The 11,212-nt window shown below is 40.5% G+C and overlaps 1 pseudogene; it reads right to left on the reverse strand.

The window, feature by feature from the left end:
- Window positions 1–9,969: 9,969 nt before the first annotated feature.
- LOC100414755 (mitochondrial carrier homolog 1 pseudogene) lies at window positions 9,970–11,212 on the reverse strand (annotated as a pseudogene).

Genomic DNA, 11,212 nt, shown 5'->3' on the forward strand with positions numbered 1-11,212 from the left:
ACATGGAAAGGAACAACCAGTACCAGTCGTTCCAAAAACATACCAAAAAAAATAAAATACCAATGCCATATTGATACTAGGTGGATGTTTTGCCCATTAGTTTCTTCAACATCCACCTAGTATCAATATGGCAGGATCAAATTAACACATAACAATATTAACCTTAAATGTAAATGGGCTAAATGACCCAATCAAAACACACAGATTGGCAAATTGGATAAAAAGTCAAGACCCATCAGTGTGTTTTATTCAGGAAACCCATCTCACATGCAGGGACACACATAGAATAAAAATAAACGGATGGAGGAAGATTTACCAAGCAAATGGAGAGAAAAAAAGCAGGAGTTGCAATCCAAGTCCCTGATAAAATGGACTTTAAACCAACAAAGATCAAAAGAGACAAAGAAGGGCAATACATGATGGTAAAAGGATCAATGCAACAAGAAGAGCTAATAATCCTAAATATATACACACCCAATACAGGAGCACCCAGATACATAAAGCAAGTTCTTAATGATCTACAAAGAGACTTAGACTCCCACACAATAATAGTAGGAGACTTTAACACTTCACTGTAAATATTAGACAGAACAATGAGACAGAAAATTAACAAGGATATACAGGACATGAACTCAGATCTGGACCAAGCAAACCTAATAGACATCTACAGAACTCTCCACCCCAAATCCACAGAATATACATTCTTCTCAGCACCACATCACACCTACTCTAAAACTGACTACATAACTGGAAGTAAATCACTCCTCAGCAAATGCAAAATAATGGAAATAATAACAGTCTCTCAGACCATAGTGTAATCAAATTAGAACTCAGGATTAAGAAACCAACTCAGAAGTGCATAACTTCATGGAAACTGACCAACTGGCTCCTGAATGTTGACTGAATAGACAATGAAATGAAGACAAAAATAAAAATGTTCTTAGAAATCAATGAGAACAAAGACACAACGTACCAGATTCTCTGGGACACATTTAAAGCAATGTCTACAGGAAAATTTATAGCAATAAATGCCCACATGAGAAGCGAGGAAAGATCGAAAATCAACACCCTATCATCAAAATTGAAAGAGCTAGAGGAGCAACATCAAAAAACTCAAAAGCTAGCAGAAGACAAGAAATAACTAAGCTCAGAGCAGAACTGAAGGAGATAGAGACACAAAAAACCCTTCAAAAAATCAATAAATCCAGGAACTGGTTTTTTAAAAAGATCAACAAAATACACAGACCGCAAGCCAGATTAATTAAAAAAAAAGGGAGAAGAATCAAATAGATGCAATAAAAAATGATAAAGGAGATATCACCGATTCCACAGAAATACAAACTACCATCAGGGATTACTACAAACAACTATATGCACATAAACCAGTAAACCTGGAAGAAATGCATAAATTCCTGGACACTTGCACACTCCCAAGCCTAAACCAGGAAGAAGCTGAAACCTTGAATAGACCAATAACTAGAGCTGAAGTTGAGGCATCAATTAATAGCCTACCAACCAAAAAAAGTCCAGGTCTAGATGAGTTCACAGCCAAATTCTACCAGACGTACAAAAAGGAGCTGGTACCATTCCTTCTGAAAGTATTCCAAAAAATATAAAAAGAGAGAATCCTTCCCAAATCATTTTATGAGACCAACATCATCCTGATACCAAAACCTGGCAGAGACTCAACAAAAAAAAGAAAACTTGAAGCCCATATCCATGATGAACATAGATGCAAAAATCTTCAATAAGATACTGGCAAACCAACTGCATCAGCACATCAAAAAGCTTATCCATCACGATCAAGTAGGCTCATCCCAGGGATGCAAGGCTGGTTCAACATATACAAGTCCATAAACATAATCGACCACATAAACAAAACCAAAGACAAAAACCACATGATTATCTCAATAGATGCAGAGAAGGCCTTCGACAAAATTCAACAGTCCTTTATGCTAAAAACTCTCAATAAACTAGGTAGCAAAGGAATGTATCTCAAAATAATAAATACTATTTACAACAAACCCACAGCCAATATCATAATGAATGGGCAAAAACTGGAGGCATTGCTTTTGAAATCTGGCACTAGACAAGGAGGCCCTCTCTCACCACTCCTATTCAATATAGTATTGGAAGTTCTAGCCAGAGCAATTAGGCAAGAAAAATAAATAAAGCGTATTCAATCAGGAAAGGAGGAAGTCAAATTGTCTGTATTTGCAGGTTACATGATTGTATATTTAGAAGACCCCATGGTCTCAGTTCCAAATCTCCTTAAACTGATAAGCAACTTCAACAAAGTCTCAGGATACAAAATCAACATTCAAGAATCACAAGCATTCCTATACGCCAATAACAGACTAACAAAGAGCCAAATCAAGAGCAAACTCCTATTCACAACTGCTACAAAGAGAATAAAATACCTAGGAATACAACTAACAAAGGATATAAAGGACCTATTCAAGGAGAACTATAAACCATTGCTCAAGGAAATAAGAGAGGACACAGATGGAAAAACATTCTGTGCTCATGGTTAGGAAGAATCAATATTGTGAAAATGGTCTTACTGCCCAAAGTAATTTATAGATTCAATGCTATCCCCATTAAACTACCAAAGACCTTCTTCACAGAACTGGAAAAAACTACCTTAAACTTTATATGGAACCAAAAGAGAGCCCGCATAGCCAAGACAACCCTAAGCAAAAAGAACAAAGCTGGAGGCATCATGATACCTGACTTCAAACTATGCTACAAGGCTACAGTAATCAAAACAGCATGGTATTGGTACCAAAACAGAGATATAGACTAATGGAACAGAACAGAGGCCTCGGAGGCAAAGTCACACATCTACAACCATCTGATCTTTGACAACTGGACAAAAACAAGCAATGGGGAAAGGAATTTCTGTTTAGTAAATGGTGTTGGGAAATTGGCTAGCCATGTGCAGAAAGCAGAAATTGGACCCCTTCCTGACACCTTACATTAAAATTAACTCCAGATGGATTAAAGACTTAGACATAAGATCTAACACCATAAAATCCCTAGAAGAAAACTTAGGTAATACCATTCAGGACATAGGCATAGGCAAGGACTTCATGACTGAAACACCAAAAGTATTGGCAACAAAATCCAAAATAGCCAAATGGGACCTAATTAAACTCCAGAGTTTCTGTACAGCAAAAGAAACAATCATTAGAGTGAACCAGCAACCAACAGAATGGGAAAAAATGTTTACAATCTACCCATCTGACAAAGGGCTAATATCCAGAATCTACAAAGAACTAAAACAAATTTACAAGAAAAAACAAACAAACAAACCCATTCAAAAGTGGGCGAAGGATACAAACAGATACTTTTCAAAAGAAGACACATATGAGGCCAACAAACATATGAAAAAATGCTCATCATCACTGGTCATTAGAGAAATGCAAATCAAAACCACATCAAGATATTATCTCACGCTGGTTAGAATGGTGATCATTAAAAAATCTGGAGACAACAGATACTAGAGAGGATGTGGAGAAATAGGAACATTTTTACACTGTTGGTGGGAGTGTAAGTTAGTTCAACCATTGTGGAAGACAGTGTGGAGCTTCCTCAAGGACCTCGAAATATAAATTCCATTTGACCCAGGAATCCCATTACTGGATATATGCCCAAAGGATTATAAATCATTCTATTATAAAGACATGTGCACACGTATGTTCATTGCGGCACTGTTTACAACAGCAAAGACCTGGAACCAACCGAAATGCCCATTGATGATAGACTGGACAAGGAAAATGTGGCACATATACACCATGGAATACTATACAGCCATTAAAAACATGAGTTCGTGTCCTTTATAGGGACATGGATGAATCTGGAAACCATCATTCTTAGCAAACTGACACAAGAACAGAAAATCAAACACCACATGTTCTCACTCATAGGTGTGTGTTGAACAATGAGAACATATGGATACAGGGAGGTAAGCTTCACACACTGGGGTCTCTTGGGTGGGTGAGGGGAGGGACAGTGGGGGGTGGGGAGGCTCGGGAGGGATAACATGGGGAGAAATGCCAGATATAGATGATGGGGCGATGGAGGCAGCAAACCACATTGTCATATATGTACCTATGCAACAATACTGCATGATCTGCACATGTACCCCAGAACCTAAAGTACAATTTAAAAAAACAAAACAACCTAACAAGTCTCAGCAAGTTAGTAATGAAGGGAGACTACTTCAACATGATAAAGAGCATCAGAGCATCTACAAATACAAATCCACTCTCACCACTCTTATGTACACAGTATTGGAAGTTCTAGCCAATACAAGAAGGCACGGAATATAAATAAGTTATATATAGGTTGGAAAGGAATAAATAAAACTGTCTATTTGCTGGTGACATGATGGTCTACATAGAAAATGCGCAGAAATACACCAAAACCTTATAGAACTAGTAAGTTCAGCTTCAGTATATAATAAAACACACCAATACACAAAAATCAATCACATTTATATAAACTATCAATGATTATGCAGAAACTGAAGTTGAAAATGCAATAGCATTTATAATTACTACAATGAAAATGAAATACTTAGATGTACACTTAACAAAATGTACAGTGAATCTCTACTGAAAATTTCAAGATAAGAAAGAAATCAAGGAAGACCTAAATAAATGGAAAGATATTGTATGTTCACAGACCTAAAAACTCAACACAGATGAAAATTTTGGAAAAATTGACATATGTTATCAAAATACTAGCATTATATATATTTTTTGGTAAGTATAAATGAGATTATTCTAAAATTTATATGGAAAGGTAACAGTACTAGAATAGTTACGTTGATTTTGCAGAAGAACAAACTGGGAGGAATCACTCAATCTGATATTTTTTTTAGAGACAAAGTCTTGCTATGTTGCCCAGGTTGGCCTTAAACTCCTGGGTTTAAGGAATTCTCTTGCCTCAGCCTCCCAAGCAGCTGGGATTACAGGCATGCAACACATTGCCCAGCTCCACCTGATTTTAGGACTTGTTATAGTAATTAAGACTGTGTGGTATTGGTAGAGGGATAGATACATAGAATGGAATAGAATAGAGAACCTTGACACAGCATGGCACAGAAGTATGACCAACTGATTTTTCACAAACATGCAAAATCAATTTGATTGAGAAAGGATAAACTTTTTAACAAATGGTGCTGGAGTAATTGGCTATCCATAGGCAAAAAGACACAAAAATAAATTCAAAATGGATCATAGACTTAAATGTGAAATGCAAAACTACAACACTTTTAAAAGAAAACAAGAGAAAATCTTCAAGACCTAGAGCTTGGAGAGGAGTTTCTTAGACATGACACCAAAAGCACAATTCATAGTAAAGATAAATAAATTAGACTGCATCAAAAGTAAAAACTTTAGTTTTTCAAAGGAATCTGTTAAGAGGATAAAAAGACAAGCTACACCGGGAGAAAATATTTGCAAATCACATACCTAACAAAAAGTTCATATTCAGAATATATTAAAAAATGGAAAAACCTCAAACGACCCAATTTAAAAATGAGCAAAAGACATAGACATTTCGTTAAAGACAATATACGTATGGCACATAATCACATGAAAAGATGTTCAAGTCTGGGCCCAGTGGCTCACACCTGTAATACCAGCACTTTGGGATGGTGAGGCGGGAGGATTGTTTGAGCCCAAGAGTTCAAGACCAGCTTGGGCACCAAGGCAAAATCCCCTCTCTCTAAAAATTACAAAAATTAGCTGGGCATGGTGGCATATGCCTGTAGTCCCAGCTACTTGGGAGGCTGAGACGGGAGGATCTCTCAAGCCTGGGAGGTTGAGTTGGGAGGATCATTTGAGCCTAGGAGGTCAAGGCTGCAGTGATCCATAATCGTAACACTGCACTCCAGCCTGGGTGATGGATGGAGTGAGACCCTGTCTTAAGAAAAGAAAAAAGAAAAGAAAAGAAGGGAGGGGAGGGAAGGGGAGGGGAAAGAAAAGAAAAAGTTCAACATTATTTGCATTAGGGAAATGCAAATGAAGGTTACTGCACATTCATTAGAAAAGCTAAATAATGGTTACAAAATATTACCAAATAACACCAAACGCTGGTGAGATCATGGAGAAATTTTCTCTCTCATACATTGCTGTAGGAATGTAAAATGTTACAGCCACTGTAGAAATAGTTTGCCAGTTTTTAAAAAAGCTAATCATGCATTACCACACAACCCAAAAGTGTACTCCTGGGCATTTATCTCTGACAACTAAAAACTTGTCCACACAAAACCTCTACATGATTGTTCACGAAATTATTTGTAATACCAAAAATCTGGAAGCAATCATAAAGTCCCGTAATAGGTGAATGATTAAACATTTTGGTACATATACACAATAAAACACTACTCAGAGGAACGATCCAAGATGGCCGATCGCTAACATCCCGGGATTGCAGCTCTCAGGGAAGGCGCGGAGAACTAGAGGACGCCACACTTTCAAATTCTGGTCGCTCAGGGAGCAGAAGATCCCCCAGTGGAGGAATCACACGGGTCGCCAGCGCGACTTTCGTGACCGGGGCAGCGGTTCCGCCAGCACCTTGGCGCGGCAGCGCTCGGTGCAGAGTAAACGGAGCCCCGGGAAGGCAGAGTCGCCTACTACGGACACAAGAAGGAAGCCCGACAGGAGAATCCTGGGCAGAAAAGCACCATCAGTTTTAACGCCGCTGCTCTGGCCCTGGGAACTAACAACCTTGGACGTCCACTCAAGAGACCTAATCTGAAAGTTGGTAATTTCAAAGACGACAGGAGGATAAATTTACAATGACGGGAAGAAACCAGCGTAAAAAAGCTGAGAATACTCAAAGTCAGAACGCCTCTCCCTCTAAAGATGATCACAGTTCCACATCAACAATGGAACAAGGCTTGATGGAGAACGAGCGCCTCCTGATGACAGAATCACTCTTCAAGGAATGGATAATAACAAACTTCGGTGAGTTAAAAGAACACGTTGTAGCCCAACGTAAAGAAACTAGGAACTTTGAAAAAAGGTTTGATGAAATCCTATTGAGAATAGACAACTTAGAGAGGAGTATGAGTGAATTAATGGAACTGAAGAATACAATACAGGAACTCCGAGAAGTATGCACAGGTTTAAACACTCGAATTGTTCAAGCAGAAGAAGGGATATCAGAGGTCAAAGTCCAACTTATAGAACATGAAGAAAAGATTAGAGAAAAAAGGATAAAAAGGAATGAGCAAAGTCTCCAAGAAATGTGGGACTATGTGAAAAGACCAAATTTACGTTTGATAGGTGTACCTGAATGCGACGGAGAGAATGAATCCAAGCTGGAAAATACCCTTCAGGATATTATTCAGGAAAATTTTCCTAAACTAGCAAAGCAGGTCAACATTCAACCCCAGGTAATACAGAGAACACCACAAAGATATTCCTCAAGAAGAGCAACCCCAAGGCACATAATCGTTAGATTCACCAGGGTTGAAACGAAGGAGAAAATACTAAGGGCAGCCAGAGAGAAAGGTCAGATTACCCACAAAGGCAAGCCTATCAGACTTACAGCAGATCTCTCAGCAGAAACTCTACAAGCCAGAAGAGATTGGGGGCCAATATTCAACATCCTCCAAGAACAGAACCTTCAGCCCAGAATTTCTTATCCAGCCAAACTAAGCTTCACAACTGAAGGAAAAATAAAATCTTTTATGAACAAGCAAGAACTCAGAGATTTTATTACCACCAGGCCTGCTTTACAAGAGCTTCTGAAAGAAACATTACACACAGAAAGAAACAACCAGTATTAGCCTTTCTAAAAATACACCAAAAAGTAAAGAGCACCAACATAAAGAAGAATTTACACCAACGAATGGATAAAACAGCCAGTCAACATCAAATGGCATTTACCCTAAATATAAATTGACTAAATCCCCCAATCAAAAGACACAGCCAAACCCCAATGGCATGTTACATCCAGACCTGTTTCACATGCAAGGATACACAAAGACTCAAAACAAAGGAATGGAGAAAGATTTACCAACCAAATGGAGAGCAAAAATAAATAATAAATAAATAAAAAGCAGGAGTTGCAATTCTCGTATCGGATAAAATAGATTTTAAAGCAACAAAGATATAGTGGTAAAAGGATCAATGCAACAACAAGAGCTAACGATCCTAACACCCAGATACAAGACTTAGATTCAATAAGACAGAAAATTAATAAGGATATCAAGGACTCGAACTCAGATCCAGAACAAGTAAACTTAATAAATATTTATAGAGCTCCTCACTTCAAATACACAAAATATACATTCTTGTCAATACCACATCACACCTACCCATAAGTTTAAATGAAACATTGATTAATACCCAATTTTTTTCAAAATAAAGCAATATTTCCATTTACTCTCCCTCTTTCTCTTCCTCTTTCTTCCTCTCCTTTACTTATTTTTTTTCTTTCCTTCTCTCAAAAAAAAAAAAAAACACTACTCAGCAATAAAAAGGAACAGATTATTGATACATGCAACAACTTGCATAGGTCTCAAGGGCATTAAGCTAATGACAAAAAGCCATTCTTAACAAGTCACAGAGTGTATGATTTCCTTTATATAACATTCTCAGAATGACTAAATGATAGAGATGGAAAAGGAATTAGTGATTACCAGGGGTTGAGAATTAGTGGGGGTGAAGCAGGTATGAGTATGAATATAAATAGGGAGATCTTTGGGGATGATGGAATAGCTCTGTATCTTCATAGCTATGGTGGCTGTACGGATTTAAGCATGATAAAACGACATAGAACTACCACACACATTGTACCAATAGCAATTTCCTGGTTATGATATTGTATTATAGTTACATAAGATGTAGCCATTGGGGGAAACTGGGTGGAGGACATACAGTGTCTCTCTACTATCTCTCCAAATTCCTGTGAATTAATAATTATTTCAAAGTAAAAAAAAAATAAGCAATTGAATTAGCTAAAAACATTAGGACAAATCCCTTATTTCACAAACAAGGTTGCTGTGATGCCAAAAGGGCAGATGACTGGCCCAATGTTACATAACTATTAGGGCAACACTTAGACTTTGCAACCTTTGTTATTGTCCTAAGATGTAGTGTTCTTCTTTGGGGCTCTCAAAACTCAACAACTTTCAACCAGTGTACTTTCCAGCATCAACTTGCCCACACTTCCATCACATTCCCTTATACCAGAATTATTCTAGCTCTTCTTGCCGGTCAGATTTCCCTTGAGAGTTCCACTTTCCTACTGGATTTCCCACTTCTAGACAGCTCAACATTTTCTTAGTAGTAATACACTTAAATATATATTACTAGGATAGATTTTTTTCTTTCTTTCCTTTTTCTTTTTTCTTTTTCTTTCTCTTTCTCTTTTTTTTTCCACCACCAATACATTTATCTGTGGGAGATGGGGTCACATCTTACTATGAACTTTAAAATTGCATAGGACTAGAGACACTGATCTGCCCAACCTCTGGGCATTCACAACTGCACAGGTAACCAGATCCTGCGCACGAGGTATCACCATTCAACAGATGAGCATTAGATGAGGAGGACACATTCTGAGTAGTCACATGATTTCCCATTCAGAGGCAGGTGCTGCCCTCATATCATTAGTGTTGAGAAAACGCAGGCAGAGCCCGGCATTCGCCTCCTAGCATAGGCCTAGACATGATGGTGGCCATGTGCCAGGGGATCCAACCTATTTACAAAGCAGCAGAATGATGCTCCCAGCTGAGCTGCAGGATGGGTACTGGGCTGACTGGAGGGGTAGATGGGGTGGGGTCTGACTCCATTAGCCTTTCCCCATCCAACCTGGGCCCCCACAAGCCATTCTCTGGCCCTCTGAATAAGACGGACTCAGCAGATCTGGGAGGTGTGGGGAGTCTGCTAACTCCCCACCTCACCCCAGCTTCCCCAGGTCTGGCAGGTGACCCAATCCACTGTGTGTAGCCCCACCCCCGTCAAACCCCACATCTGGACAGACACACGGCAAATATGGAAACTGAAGCCCGGCTGGGCTGAAGCATATCTGGTTGTTGCTGGGTTGGAGTCGTCTTGCAGGTGTCCTAAGATGGTCGGGCCTCACCCACCTTGGCCAGGTTGAGACCATGTTTTTTAGATGATTCAGGTTACTCCAGGGCAAAACATGATCCTGATGACACCTGGTGGAAAAGCAGGCTGGAGTCTTGGAAGAGCTGGCCTTGCACACTCAGGTACTTCCAGCAGTGAATCCAGGATTCGAACACCGGGGAGTAAGGTGGGAGCCCAGCCTGCAGCCTGCAGTTGTTCACAGCCAAGAGGTCGCCAACTAGCAGGAAGGGGTATAGGTCAGTATGCTCACTGTGATCCCCATCAGGAACTTGGTATAGCTCGGGATAGCCAGGGCCTGGCTGAAGCTGTCATCTACCAGGTAGGCATTGATGAAGTGGGCCAGCAGGTTACAGCCCCACAAGAAAACCACATCGCCCAGGAGGTGAGGGATTAATCCAACAAAGAATCCCAGCAGCCCTTCCTCTTTGAAAATCTTCCCAATGGAGGTCAGCACACCACCGTACTTGGCCTCCCGTTCCACAAACTGAACCATGCAGCGCATTGAAATGACATGCAGTGGGTGGGCCAACATGCGGGACACGCACTGCATCATCATCTCATAGGAGGTCTCCTTCACAACTTTCTTCAGGGAAGTCTTCATGTCATCCTTGCTGGAAATCTGCTCGATCTCATCTGTAGGGAAAACCTTCATGCTACCCCGGGTCACAGTGGAGAGAGAGTTGGACATCAGCCAGGGGCTCAGGCCTTGGAACAGCCCTATCTTACCATCCACTTGCACAATGTACTTGGCGTAGGTGAAGAAGCTTGGCAGATAGAGGACCTTCCTCCCCAGCACATTGGTCCCAAGGGTAGGGGGCATCGGCTCATGACACACCTGGATGAGCAGCTTCATGTAGAGCAGCGGATGGCTAAGCACCGTCACGCCCACGCCCAGTGCCACGAAAAGAGCCTCAGTGGTCGGGGCGTTGTCCCCAGACCCCAGGCCCCCGGATCCGCCGTCCATCCTGTGGGCCAAGGGCTGAGCGAGGGTGGCACGGATGTGCACAGTGCGCTAGCGGTGGATCGCGAGCTCTGGCCTCGACCCCCGCCGCTGCTCCTCCGCGAGCTCTGGCTTCCGCCATCCCCCCTCTTTCTCT

Source organism: Callithrix jacchus, chromosome X (genome assembly GCF_049354715.1).
Source record: "Callithrix jacchus isolate 240 chromosome X, calJac240_pri, whole genome shotgun sequence".
NCBI lineage: Eukaryota > Metazoa > Chordata > Mammalia > Primates > Cebidae > Callithrix > Callithrix jacchus.